The sequence below is a fragment of the Camelus ferus genome, chromosome 21, assembly GCF_009834535.1.
Source record: "Camelus ferus isolate YT-003-E chromosome 21, BCGSAC_Cfer_1.0, whole genome shotgun sequence".
NCBI lineage: Eukaryota > Metazoa > Chordata > Mammalia > Artiodactyla > Camelidae > Camelus > Camelus ferus.
The window spans coordinates 14,149,306-14,164,525 of record NC_045716.1 but is presented as its reverse complement, the minus strand read 5'-3'; the positions used below and the strand labels follow the sequence as shown (position 1 = coordinate 14,164,525).

General features: G+C 38.6%; 1 pseudogene; it reads left to right on the top strand.

The window, feature by feature from the left end:
- The first annotated feature begins 11,071 nt into the window (after positions 1-11,071).
- Positions 11,072-11,247, top strand: LOC116658828 (annotated as a pseudogene).
- Positions 11,248-15,220: the final 3,973 nt, after the last annotated feature.

The window sequence follows — 15,220 nt, the reverse complement described above, 5'->3', positions numbered from 1 at the left end:
ACCCCCGCTACACTACACTGGTGTGGTTTGGTACCCCTTTCAGATTTCCATTTGTCTGCTCTCCCACAGACTTCTAAACAGCCTTGTAAATTTTCACCCAAATTACTGAATGCTTTTTTTATTTAGAATTTTTTTTTCCTAGTAGCTTAGCTCCTTTCTAACTGTTGCTTCCTTTACTGTACAAAACACGTGGGTTTATGCAACGCTCACTCAATAGTGCACATGTTGAAAGATAAGTTATACAAAAACAACTTATGAGTGTTGACTACTTTTATAAATAGTATGTTTCAAGAACAAGGTGTAGTCTAATGAATCTTGGCTCATGAATGCTAATTTACTTTATAATGGCACATGTGTTTCAAGAACAAGCTCTTCTCAGATGAATCCTAATTAATGAACTAATTTTTAACAATACAAGTCCTACAAGAACAGGATGTACCCAGACGAGTTCTCCTGGGTAAGTGAGCCTTTTCTCACACCCACCCATCTCCCAAAGACTGATGTTTCAAAACCCCCTCCTTGACTCCTCTCTTACCACGCTGCACCCCCTCTGCAGATGATGTCACTCAGGATGAAGCTTCAGCTGCAATCTGATGACTTCCAAATCTTGATCCTCCAGCATAGGATTCTTTCTTGTTTATACCTCATGTTTATACCTGCCTTCTGAACAACTCCCACAGGCACCTCACACTCTCATTTCTGAAACTGAACTCGATTTATTTCCATTAAAACAATTCCCCAAGGACATCAGTTCATCTTGATCCCGCATCTTTGTACAGGGTATTCTGTTTGAAAAACTCTTTCCCTCTTAGCTGCCTGGTAAGCTGCTATTCATCCCTCAAAACCTGGCTAAAACTCCATCTCCTTTAAGAACTGTTTCCTGACCCTTACTTCCCTAACCCAAGCAGAATTAGGGAGTTCGTATGAAATTACGAAGAAGCAAAAAGAGAAGAGATGAGAAGTCTGGCTACTTGCTGCTGTGTTTTGTTTATAATGAGAATGGGCTAAAAACAGTGACTCACTGTCCTATTGGGGAAAAATAGACAATGAATTACTGAACCAGCTGCAGTCCATCCTCCCAAGTCTCCTTCATTCTGTTAATGGCTCTGTGTTAGTTTCTCATCACTGCTGTAATAAATTACCACAAACTCAGCAGCTTAAAACAAGATGAATTTATTATCTTACAGTTTTGGAGTTTAGAAGTTCAAAATCAGTTTCACCAGGATAAAATCAAGGTGTCAACAGGTCTGTGTTCCTTCTGGAGACTCTAAGGGAGAATCTGTTTCTTGCCTTTTCCAGCTTCTAGAGACTTCTTCCATTCCTTGATTTGAGACGAACTCTTCCATCTTCACAGCCAGCAGCAAAGCATTTCCTTCCTCCCTGATCTTTACTTCCATTCTCACATCTCTCTCTGATTCTAATCCTCTGCCTCCTTCTTATAAGGACCTATGTGAAGGACTGGGCCCACATGGATAATCCAGGCTACTCCTTCCATATCAAGATCCTTAACTCAGTCTCACCTACAAGGCCTTCTTTTTGCCACATAAGTTAATATACTCATAGGTTCTTTTTTTCTTAATTGAAGTATAGTTGAGGTACAATGGTGTATTAGCTTCAGGTGTACAGCAAAGTGATTCAGTTATACAACACACACACACTCTTAGCAACTTTCAAATATGCAATGCAATATTACTAAAGTCATTGATGTATATTACATGCCTAGGACTTATTTTATAACTGGAGGTTTGTACCTTTTGATCGTCTTCATCAATTCCCCTCACTCCTTGCCTCCTTTTCAACTCCATATACAAGTGAGATCATATGTCATTTCTCTGTATGACTTATTTCACTTAGCATAATGTCCTTGAGGTCCATTCCTAGTGCTGCAAATGGCAAGATTTCCTTCTTTTTTATGGCTGAATAATATTTTATTGTGTATGCCTTTTTCTTTATCTAAAAAAGTAGTATTTCAATATTTAAATATTATAGCAAAAAAAAAAAAAAACCCTACAGTATATGGTATATCCTAAATAGCTTTCAGCTGCACCACCTCAAATCTTCATTGAATAAAGTTTTAGTAGCATCATTTGTAACTCTTCTTGCACATTTAATTTCCCAAAAATGTCAGCAGTGAGAGGGGTCAAGACACACACATTGTGACTGAAAGCTTAGGGTCCAAAGTCAGACTGACGTGGGTTCAAATCTCAGCCCTACCTCTTATTACTATGCAATATGGGGCAAGCTGCCTCACCCAACCAAGTCTCCATGTCCACATCTGTGACATGTGGGTAACAGCCCCTACCTCACAGAAGAGTCATGACTATGAGATGAATAAAGCATGAATGGTGCATCTTAGCATTGTGCCTGATAAGTGTCAGATACAATTGTGATTACTGTAATTTTCTGCTGCATTCCTATCCTCCCGCAGAGGTCAGAAATGCATGTTAAATCTTGATCTTTGACAAATGGCATGAACAAAGCTATTGAGGCAGCATGGACAACAGAAGCCCCCCTGAACTCATGCAATGTTCCCCAAAGTTTATCCAATCCACGCCTGGGAAATCCCCAGAGAAGATATTTTTCAACTTCTTTAAATCCTCCATACTGCTGCTTAGAGAACTTACAAATGTAGTTTCCTGAATCCTTAAGCTTCCTAATAATTATTGTTCTCTTCTACACTGAAGGTGCCCACCAAAAATGTTAATTTTGATGATAAGTTGTTTTTATGAAAGTTAAAAAAAATTGGTTGAACTGATGCTAGAAATAAAAATTTTATTGGAAATGAGGATGTGGACCAAAATTTTCAAACATCTTTTCTGTTCCAAAGGCATTTGGGCATGGTGGCAGTAGCATGTGAATGCAGGGACCAGGTAAGGAATATTCTGCTGTCCCTGGTTCTCTAGTCATCTCAGACACTATAGGGTGGGAAGGTTGAGCAAGGTGTCTGAAGAACCAGGACTAGATATAGACTCCAGGATCTTTCCTTTCAGGATGAATGAACTATCAGATCCATTAGGAAGCCACAAAAAAAATACACTCAATCAGAAGAACTCATTGCTGAGAATAGGAGACTGGTTCAGTCCATTCCAGAGAGACCCCCTCAAACAAATGGATCCTTCTGTAGGGCATGAAAAAGCCTCAACCTTGTCTTTCTTCTCAGATAATACCCAGCAAGGAACTTAACAAACATTTCTGACTAAATAAGGCCCATTGGGTGGCCCCATGCCCGAGGGAAGTAAATGAATAAGAAGACACATTATAAGCTTAGTGTTTTTGACACGTAGTTTTCCCTGACTCTTCGAAGGAGTATATTTCCAAATAATATAAATGTGAAACAATTTGAAACCTGAACTAATTACTTTATATATGTTCTTTAGTTGCCAGGATGCATTGAAACCCCTTCATGTTTGAAATGATGAAACAGACAGGTACAGTTGGCTGGCCTAAGGCACCGCAGTGAATAGGGATTAAGAGGCAGGAACATCCAAAGTGGATCCTACGGTTTGAATTACACAGCTGCACTGCCACTGTTTCCAAAGCCTTGAAGGAAATCGTAGCCAATCAGTAAGTCAGTAACTCCAGTGCTGCGGGAGGTGGGGGCACCAGCTGTCTGGTACTGTCATTCCTGCAATGATACCTCAACGACAGGTCCCAGGTTTTCCCAGGTCATGGGAATTCAAGGGCATATCACAGTGGGTGGTTCATAGCTTGGTACCACAGCTGGATACAATTCAAAGCATGAATGGGTCCTTATAGTCTCAGAAAATCCTTCCCTTAGCTGGCTCAGGCATCCTGTTTAATTAGTAAACAAAGCCAGCTGAAGCATGATCTTATTCTGAACCCAAAGGAAGTATCATTGTTCTTACACGGTGCTAGCAGTATTCTCCACGTGTGCGATTTCATTCATGCATACTCATTCATCAGTACAGCAGACATTTCTCAGCTCCATGTGCTGTCCGAGGCACTAGGGATACAGCAGGAAACGAGACAAGCAAAACCCCTTTGTAGTGTGGAGGCACATAGTGTAGGGGGAGACAGACACTAAACAGACAGATGAGCATAATGCCAAGGAGGGGAAAGGACCAGGAGGAAACGCCAATCTTTATTAAATAAAATGACCCAGGAAGGACACTCTGAGGAAGAACACTACAGCGGAGACCTGAATGAAGCGAGAAAGGCAAAAACTAGGAGCAACCTGGTGCCTAGTCCTTCTCATTCTTTTTCGTATAACTACTCCAGCAATTTTTCTGCAAAAATTGGAACATACCAGACCTGCTTTCTTCCTACTAAACTTCCACAGTTTATTTCAGTAACCCACCACTTGTTGGAATGTAGTTAGTTTCAACATATTAGAGTTTATAAAAAGAAATTGACTGAATAGTAATTATTAATTATAAAATAGTAGATAATGAATATGTTAAATAACTAAAAAGCCTAAAGGCTAGAAAACCTGTCTATAGTACAACCAAAAGTCATTGTCATGTTGACCAGTTTGCTCTTAGTCAATCACTGCACGACGTCCAGAGCATTCCTTTACAGTCCCTGTGGGTTCCCCTACTATTTCCCCATACCTGTCAGCATCGCCGTCACCTCCGTAATCAGTCATCATCAGGAGAGCCTTTGTGCCCCTCCAACACAAAGGAAATAATTCAAGATCTACTGTTTGTGGCATCGGGAATCAAGAAAGAACATCTGAGCAGGAAACATCGTCTGGCTCCCCTCCTCAAACAGACAAGTCCCTTCCTGATAGCAAAATATACCTGGAAACTTCCTAAACCCTGTGGAAATTCTACCTCAGCCTAAATTCTGCTTTCCTGTGGATCTACACCCCCCCATCCATCCACTTTCTGTCATACCCTGTCCTGCTCATCTGTACCCCAGCCTTGAAAACTTGAGAAGGTGACCTAGAGGCATGACACAAGAAGTACAGAGTTCCCATGGGATGCAGTCCACTCTGTCACCTGGTACAATGGGAGGGTGTGAGCTGAAAGAAGAGTCATGGGACTCCCAATGTACACATTCCCACCCCTTTCCCATCCTGGCAACAATTTAAAAAAAGAGAGCCATGGGAACCTCACGACCACATCTTCCCTTAATGAATCAGGGCTTCTCAGGGACGTTGGAGCCCGGCTGCACCTGTGCCACAACGTCTAAAGAAGAGAGGACTCCCTGCCCATCTTTCTGTGGGCTGACTCACTAGGCTGTCACCCCAGCCTCTCCTTACCAGCTTGTTCCCCACTTACCAGTCCCCTTCATTGAGGAATTATTTGTAGCCCCCAGCCCATCACTGTGGTTGCCTTTGGTACCCTCTCATCTGGGCAGCCTTCCAAACTCCCTTAGTTATTTTGGACCTTAGCTTTCTAGCAAAGTGTTGTTTTGTTCACTCCTTCCCCACCAAAAAAAAGAAAAAGAAAAAGAGGAAAACCTCATAAAATATAGCTATCTAGAGTCTTTTCAGACAAGGATGGACAGTCCCAAGTTCAATGAAACATACTAACCTTTTTAAAGTTGAAACTAAATGTATAAATAACATATATCAGAGTATAGGTATTTGATTTAAATGTATCAAAGAAACTATATCTCTGTAGGCATGCTGAATATGAATTGTCACATTCAAGTAATTTGGATAAAAATGTTTTGCCTTCTTTTCCCAGTATGAGGATGTTTGTGAATTATGAAACTGCAGAATTTGTTCCAAATTGGAACGAGACTTGGAAAGGGAAAAACAGAGGGGCAGCAGGTGGGTGGAAGAAGCATTGCTACAGGAATCTTTCTGGAAACTTGTTTCCATTTTAACATGAGTGGTGGATGAGCACACACTTCCACCTGGTGGCAGGATTCTGACTCGCAGAGGCAGTATTACAAGGTTACAAAGCACCTTTGAGGCTGCATGTGCAATATTATGATTATGAAACACACCCTATTAATGGCATCTAAGTTGACCTTTCAAGACAAATCTAGGTGAGTAACGACAAAATGCATGGACAAAAACTGGGACAAGAGAGACAGCCCACTTAGAACCTTCTGAGATGACAGAATGATATAAACTCATTTTCCAATGATGGACTTCTGCCTCTTCCATTGTCTTCAGTTCAGTGCAAAGGCAGACCTCCAAGGAAGCCCCAGTGAATGACCCAACGTGATAGCAGGGCCAAAGCAATACACTAGGCAAAGCAAACACCCCTGTGGATGTTTCCAATAAAACCCTTCCCAGAGACAGCTTTGTTTAAATAAATGTCACGTAATTTCCAAGGAATGCTGGTTAATGTTTAACAAGATATCCTTGGTCTCATTTTTTTTGTATGAACACATTGAAGTCAGGAGCTAGAGACTGAGGAGAGGAGATGGGACCGGGAATTGACTGGCTCAACACTGGTAGATTCTGGAGATCCTGCCAGGCCAAAATGGTGGCGTAGTAATGTCCAGTAGCAGGAATCCCCACCTCATGTTGGGAAATAACTTATAAGACTGACTGCAGAGAGCATCAGGGTTTTGTGCAAACAGAAGCTCCTTAAAGGACAAAGTCAGAGGTGCAGAAGTCAAGCTGAAACCCCCAGGGGTCTGGAGGCTAAGAACATGGACACCTCTGGCCTTGCTAGTTGTCACAGTCTCGCATTATCGTGATCAAAAAGTGATGCTGAGGAATGTCCTTGCCTCGGGGACATACAAAAGGGCTCACGTGGGCACTGACATTCTCATCATACAACCCATTAGTCAGCGTTTCTCTAAAGAATGTATGCTATTTCTCCAAAAGAATTTCCATGCTACTCTTTAAAGAATTAATATAAGGAGATTTGAGGTCATCTGGGTGACCAGTGACCGAATTTGCTTGTGTCCATGAATGCAGTGGTGCCAAAAGGAACAGGTTCTTAATTGTCTCAGAGCAGCTAAATAGAATGTAATACGTAAGTGATAAACAACCAAGTGAAGGCAAAACAAAGTTTCTGTAGTAAGGAGAGAAAAGTAAAATTTTACAAAAAGAGAGAGAGAAGGGGGAAACGCTTAGCTCGTCACACAGCACACAGTGATGCAGCCATGCCGATGCCAAAAGAACCACAGTGGTTCATACCAGGTTCATGCTGAAGCATTTAGAATAAGAGCTAATACGTGGTTTATTGTACAGTTAAATCCATCATGAACGCCGCATTTTTCAGGTCCTCTGTAGTATGAGGCTAAATTAAGCAAACGAGAGGACATTTCGACAAATGTGCAGGACTACCTAACATAGGACAAACACACAGTCTGACCTCCAGAAACTGGAAAACTGCTCGAAGCTCAGAAGGACCCTCTCCCTCCCCCATCTCTGCTCTGACCACAGATTCCTTCTCCCCTCTCTCTACAGATCATCTTCCTCTGCTCCCAGCCTACAGTGTGGGATATGATTGCCCATCACTTCCCAGGTTAAGTTAATAGCCCAGTAGCATGAGGAGAATGCTTCTCAATTCCTGTTCTAAATTTCCAGTGAATGGATTAGGTCAATTTGGGTCAAATTTTTACCCCTAAGCCAAGCAACCATGGCTTTATGAAGAAGGAAGAGATATTTTATATCCACATGGCAGCTGGGAGCCCATGTCATGAATTGAGAGGGGGCAGTTAAGAAAGTTGCTGAAAGTTAGGCAGTTCTCTACAAATATATTCACAGTAAATAATATACAGGGGTTCTGATTTTTGTGCAGTGAGTGCATGGAGAGAAAAACAAAGCTTCCTCTCTGCAAAATCTTGGAAACACTACTTCTTTATAAGGATTGCAATGAACTCTAACCCTGTTTTCATTTGCTTAAAGGTTAAGCGTGAGTCCTCTTCAACTATATTTCTCTCTTCCTCTTAAATTTTCTGCTACATCTCTGCCATTTAGTTCCTTAGGAATGGCTTCTCTCTTCATCAGCACGATCCTGGAGCTGCCCCTAGCCCCTCTGAGCTCTGTCCCAGGTACTTCTGCGTTCTCCAGGAGCCACTGTGCTCTGTCTTCTGCCTCTGGCTTCCAGGGTCAGCTCCTTCACTGGACCTAGCCTGAATTAGGGGCCAGGACACCTCCTCTGTATCACCCACAAGATGCACAGTTACTCCAACCAACAACCACTCAACAACCTGTGGGTACCACGGATGCTGTAGATATAGGAAGCAATGACCTCATCTACAAATCTGCCCAGTCTCTTCCGTTTTGGATTGAGAGCAAGCCCCACAGAGCATAGGAGGTTGGGAGCATGTTTTTAAGCTTATGACTTTTTGAATTCACGCGCCACAGATTAAAGAAACTTTAAAAAGTAGAAAAGGGGGAGCAGTGTGATGTTTTATGCAGGTAGTCATTTCAGAATATTTTACTACAATTTCCGATTTCAATCGTGATGAGAATGATTGGTTCTGCCCTAGTAGCAGTGATTGGCTCTATATAAGACGACCAGATGGGCAATCTCCCCCACATAGAGCAGGTGCGCCTCCACTCTGTACTTCCCTTGTATAATATCTTGAAGTGTCTTGTCAGGCTGTTTTCTGCTATCCAAAAAGAGGACAGAGACCATGTCTTTTCCTCTTTTTATCCCCATCACCTAGAAAAGTTAGCAGCGCATAGCAAGTGCTATATATACATTTACTTGGTGAATGAAAAAAAAAACAACTACAAAAGGCTTCTATAAGAAGCAGGACTACGATCGCTAAACAGATGCAAGTAAAGTAAACCCCACACTTGGGACACATTTTTTAAAATGCACTCCCAGCCGCGTATAATTTGTGAATTTTGAGTGCTCTCTGACGGGTAGGAAGGACTGTGCAGCTGCTTTGAAATAATGCAGTGATCTAGATGTTTTTATAATAAGACAAGAATATTTCTTTTCACTGCTGACAAATGTTTACATTTTTCCACTGTGAGGTTAACCTAATCTTGTACCTTGTCATTTTTCCCTCTTTTGCAGAGCTAAACCCTCTGTCTATAAATGTATACAACCATAATCCCATGAGCTTCACAAAGACAGCTTGACAGTTTTGACTGAGTAACATAATATTTAGTAGCTCAAGGGGGAGCTGATAAAGAAGTAATTAAGAGAGAATAGATTTGCCCAAGCAGATAAAAATTCTTCCCATAGCGTAGTTTGCTAACTACAAAGGTAGGACTTAATAAATCCAGAGATAAATATTAGAGATAATTAGCTTCGGGCCCTTTCAAAAATAAGCTGAAAATAAATTTGTGCTTAAACCCACTGAACGTAATTAATGTCAGTTACATCTCAGTTTCCTTATTTCTAGGTATTTGTAGTTTCTTAAAAGTTGGCATTAAAAGATGATCAGAAAATGCTAGAGTATGTTTAACTTTGAAGCACTGAATTCTTTCAGTATTTGTGGAGCCTACAACATTCTATACACTGTCCTTGACCCTGGGGTACAAAAATGAGTAAGACATGGCCTCTGCTCTCAAAAAGCTTACAATCTAGGGCAGATGAGCTTGTGATTCTATTTTCTTTCTTCTTTTCTTTTCTTTTTTCTTTTCTTCTCTTTTCTTTTTTCTTTTCTTCTTTTCTTTTCTTTTCTTTTCTTTTCTTTTCTTTTCTTTTCTTTCTTTTCTTTTCTTTTCTTTCTTTCTTTTTCTTTTTCCTTCCTTCCTTCCTTCCTTTCTTCCTTTCTTCCTTTCTTTCTTCCTTTCTTTCTTTTAAAAAAATTTTTTTAATGGAGGTATTGGGGATTGAACCCAGGACTTCGTGCATGATAAACATGCACTCTACCACTGAGCTATACCCCACCCCCCATTTTCATAGTAAGTATTCAAAATTGAGGGACCCTGGAATACCATAGACCTCTGGAGTTTATTCTCTGGCCCCTCACAGTTCTCATTTAAACCATCCTAAGTGTCTATGCATGCTTGTTTCTCTTGGCAAGAGCTTCGAAAGATATAGTAAATGTCTACTTCGGTACTATTACTAATATGTGTCTTTAATAGTCAGTTAAAAACATCAAAAATAAAAGCAACATCCAGTAGATGGTGAGTGTAAGCATGATCAAAAATTCACTAGTCTTTTATCAGTGACTCAAAGTTGATGTATTAGTAGCCACATTACAAATTTCCTTTAAATTTTTCTCAGAGAACTCACAAAATCCATGGGGTCTTTGAAGTCTAGCAACATTCCATCCTGGTAGGATGATTTGAGATATGAGATTCACTTTCCTTAGCAGGACTTTTTTTATTTCTGTAGCCATATGTAAGTGTCACAGCCACATAAAAATGTCTCATTCATAGTTTCTTTACTAACTGCAGCATTCCCATTGTCTCACGAAGGTCTCCAGGTAACTGTAATGGGTTAGAGTTGATTTTAGGCATTTTGCTGCTTTTCCCTTACTCCCAAAGCAAAAATGCTCCTCCAAAATACAAGATGAAGAAAGAGTTTTGATAACAGTGCAAAGCCACAGTCATGCTAGCATGAGAACTTCGATGAGTAAAGGTTAGATATTCCAAATATTCTTCTCAATACAGCAGGAGACCATCAGTCCTGCTGCTTTGGCAACTAGGTGTGGGCAAACCAAGATGGTGCTATCCAAGCAGTGCTTCCATTCTTGCTTCTGGCCTTTCCCCTCTTCCCAAGTCCTGGCTTTAGCCAACAGGTAAGGTAAGTGATAGGATAAAGGTTACAAAGTGAGGGAAGGTCTTAAAAGTGCAATTTCAAGAGACTCTAGGGAACTTAGAAAAATGCAGTTTAAAAATACTTCAGAAACATTCCATTGTGCCCACCAATGGGAGACCTGTGACTTTCCCTGGAGGGGTTGGGGGTGAGGAAAGCATATAGAGCAAAATAAGGAAAGTGTTAAAAGCACAAGGAAAAGAAAACATAACAAGATGACAGAAGAAACACAAATTATATAAATTAAGGTAAATAAATTAAACATCCACTTAAAAAAAAAAAAAAGGAAAATGCTTGTATTGGGTTAAACTGCAAATCCAGCTCTAGGTGGTTTAAAGGAAACATATCTAAAACAAAATGACCTGGAAGATTAAGATTAAAATAATTGTCAATGTTATAGCTAGAAAATATGAAAAAAATGCAGAGTTTACTTACATTAAAATTAGATTCAAAAGAATTTAAGGAAAAAAATTAAATGGTTTCTACTGATTAAACAATACAATTCAAATGAATTAAAACAGCCATGAAACTGAGGCTCATCTATTGCACTCCAGATGTGCTGACCCCTGCGATTCCCCCCAAATGTGGGAAACTCAACTGCATAATTTGTGGTAGTGGGGAACTGTGTTTACACTCCCCCCTGAAATTTTTGTCTTTCTAAGAAAGGTTAACTAGATTCTGTGATGTTTTTGGTGGCTTAGTAGCTTTTAATAGATTAAAGCTAATGCAAAGTTAAGGTAAAAAAAAAAATAGCCATGAACCTTTAGCTCAAAATTTTACTTTAATATATAAGGTAAAATAAGTTAGAAATCAAGGAAAACCTAACTAACACCTATTGCTAGTGGCTGCTGTTCACTATGTCATGGTCTATAATTAATAATATCCCTAGAGTCTGACAAAATAATATATAAAACCAATCTGGTGAAAACATTAACAATCTAGGATACACAAGACTCTCAAAAAAAGTTATAAAATAAGCTTCACGTAAGATGATCTGACAATCAAAAACTATAAAACACATCAAAACATTCTGTCAATAAAAAGTATCAGAAAACAAAATAAGCAGTGTGATTAACTACCCAGGCTGTTTTTCATCCATTTTTCCATATTCAATAAATGTATATTCAGTGTCTATGACATGCTAAGCGTTGTTCTAGGCACTGGGGATCCAACAACAAAAAACAACAAGAAACATTCAATTGAGGTAGTCTATAAATAATAAACATTTAAATATATAATAGGATGTTACATGTTAAGGATATAAAAAAAGCAATGAAAGGACAAACAGAATGAGATGCAATTTTAGATTGGGCGGTTAAGGAAGAAGTCTTACATTAAGTTCACTCAAAAACCAGAGTCTGAGAGGCTTGTGTGCAGATGGCTTATCTGGGAGGTGATTCCAAGGAACAGGAGTGATGAAACAAAAAAAGCAGACACGGAAGGAGAAAAAACCCAATGTAAGTGTGTGTTATTGCTGCCAAGAGCAGCAGGGTTTTGCTTCCTCCCAGAATTCTCTGCACAAAAGACAGTAGCAAGGGAATTTATCCATCAGCTCCCATCTATCACTGACTGAGGGTTGTCCACGGCGATGCTACTCCCAGAACTTCCACACTGTATATGTGTATGGGCCAAGTGTGCTAACACCAGAGTGCTAAGCATTGGAGAAGTCCCTGAACACAAAGTGAGCGACTTGATGGGTGAGTTTGAAGCCCAGACATACTGTCCACTATAGCTGTAGCTGGAACTAGAGATGAAGCAGAGAGGGTATGAATCAGAGCACCAGAGGAGTCTGCTAAAAGAGCCCTCCTTGAGTAAGTGACACCTGAGTAGAGACTTGAAGGAATGGAGGGAGGGAGATTCATGATATCTGGGGGAAGGAGAAAAGAGGCAGAAGGAACACCGGTGTGCATTTGTGATTATGGTGGAAAACATTTAAAGAGATGTGAAGAGGGGAATAGTATAACCCAACTCTCATTTAAAAATAATCATCCTAGCTGCTGTGTAGAGAATAGACAGAGTGGAAAAACAATCAGATAGAGACTCTAAGGTAAGTGTGCTTAAAACGATTAAAAAGAAAAAAGAAGACATACATCCTTTTAATGTCTTTTTTAGCATGATGTCTTTTTTATACATGAATGTATAAAAGACTCTGTTTTAAAAAACCACACAGATAATGGAAAATCAAAGAACATTATGATAATTGAAATTATTTAAGGAATTATTTAATTATTTCAATTATAATTGAAATTATTTAAACAGTAATTTTGACACAAAGAAGGCAGAATTAGAAAATTTAAAAATATGTCTGAGGAGAGGGGAAGGATATAGCTCAAGTGGTAGAGCTCAGGCATAGCACACACAATGTCCTGGGTTCAATCCCCAGGACTTCCTCTAAAAATAAGTGAGTAAAGCTAACTGTCTCCCCCTATAAAAAAAAAATAATAACAAAATACATTAAAAAAAAGATATTTCTGAGGAAATTATTCAGAATGCAGCATGGAAAGATAAACGTTTGGAAAGCTAGGAAAGAGAAATTAAAAGGCAGGAAGATTGGAATAAAAAGGTCCAGCATATGCCTAATTGAGTCCCAGTGAGGAAAAATAGAGAAAGAGAATAAAAATATTTGAAAAGAAAATGGCTGAGATTCTTTTAGACTTAATAAATGATATTAATTCTTATACGCAAGCCACATACCCCAAGCAAAAATCTTAAATCCATGTAATTCATCACATTATCAGAATGAAGCAGGAAAACCTTATGATTATTTCTACAGATGCAGAAAAATCATTTGCTAAAATTTAACATCCATATATGATTTTTCAAACTGTAGCAAACTAAGAACAAAAGAAAATATCCTTTTACCAAAAAAATAGAAATATGAAAAAACAATAGCTAAGCTTTTATTTTTTTAATGTTTTATTGAAGTACATATTTATCAGCTCTAGTAGTTTCTGTGTGGAGTCTACAATTTTCTCTACATGGTAATATGTCATCTGCATATAATGAAGAATGTCTTGTCTTGTTAAGCATGGAATTTAAATTTGGCACCATAAATGTGTTAGTATTTTATGGTTTCACAGGAATGAAAACTTCCTGCCATCTGTAGTTATTCAGTGACCAGCAGGGATGATGACCAAGGTGTCTGGATCCCTGGAAAGCAGGCTCTTTGAGCTCCAGCTCTAGCTGCTACTCACTTTAATAAATCTACAACTTAAACACTTAAAAGTTTTATGCTTCAGATGTGAACAGTTTGACAAATTCAGGCTAATTGCAATACCCCACAGGATGACTATTTGCAATGAGTGATTGTTGTAATTCATTCTCAATTTCTGCAACAGTGAAATTATTCTTGTTAACGATCTCAGATTTCTATTAGGTAAGAATAGGGGCTTATTTCTGTGTTAAATACATTCCATTTTAAAATTTCCTTCTTTATAATCATCTAAGTCCAATTTTCTGCCCTTGGGAATGTGGTAATGGATGTTTTGTGTCTACTTGACTTTTTTAATTTATGAGATGACTTTTTTTCTTTCTAGCCTTGATTTGCTTTGTTGTGTAGTCGTTTGCTATTAATATTTCACAATATTCTTAACAGGCTATCCCTAATGAGTAATACTTTTTAGAAACCAAATTATCCCTTAGCTATTCTTTTTGCATAAGGAAAATATAAATTGTGTAAATTAGCTGGAGAGATGTGAAAAATCTTAACCTTTAGCCATCTAGTAATTGGCAATATTTCCACCCTTACTAATAATGTTAGTGGCTCTCAATCCCCTTTATATCCTTAAAACCATTGAAGACTCCAAAAGAATTCTTTATGTGAGTTACACCTATTGATATTCCCATATTAGAAATTAAAACTGAGACATTTTAAAAGCATTTACTTGTTTATTTAAGAATGACAATAAACTCAATGCCTATTAACATAGACCTATTTAATGAAAAATAAATACCTTTTTCAGAAGAAAGAATTTTTAGTGTAATGAGTGGCATTCATTGTTTTTTCATTTTGCAAATCTCTTCAATGTCTGGTTGACAGAAGACATTCTAATACATGCTTCTGTATTTAGTCTGTTCCAGTATGTTGTTTTCATTGAAGTTTATAAAGGAAATGCAGCCTAGCTTGGGCATGGTTGGAAAAAGGAAGCATATTTTAATACTCCTTTGCAGATAATTGAAGCTATTCCTCTTTGATTTTAAAACAAACCCCTACAAGTGATAGCTCCTTACAGATTATTTGTAGCATAAAATCTGAACTGCCTCAATGAGCTGTTTGTAGTCTTATTACATTAAAATCCTTCGGTCTATCTTGCACTTTGAACGCATCTGTTAACTATGTATACTTTTGTAGAATCATGCACTGGTTATTTAGAAAATACTGGTTTCCTGAGTTGTCCAGATTTTCCAAATGTTGACATTATATCATTATACAGTATCAAAGAATCACATTTCTCATCAGAAAAGCCTTTAAGTATTGGGAAGCTATCAAGCTTATAGTAACAAATACATGTTTTCCAATATTTGAATCTTTGCTTGAATGCTGTCACTTTATCATTGACAACAGAGGCTATCAGTTGTTTTCCTTGAATTGACAAGCTTACTCCATCCAGTTTTTA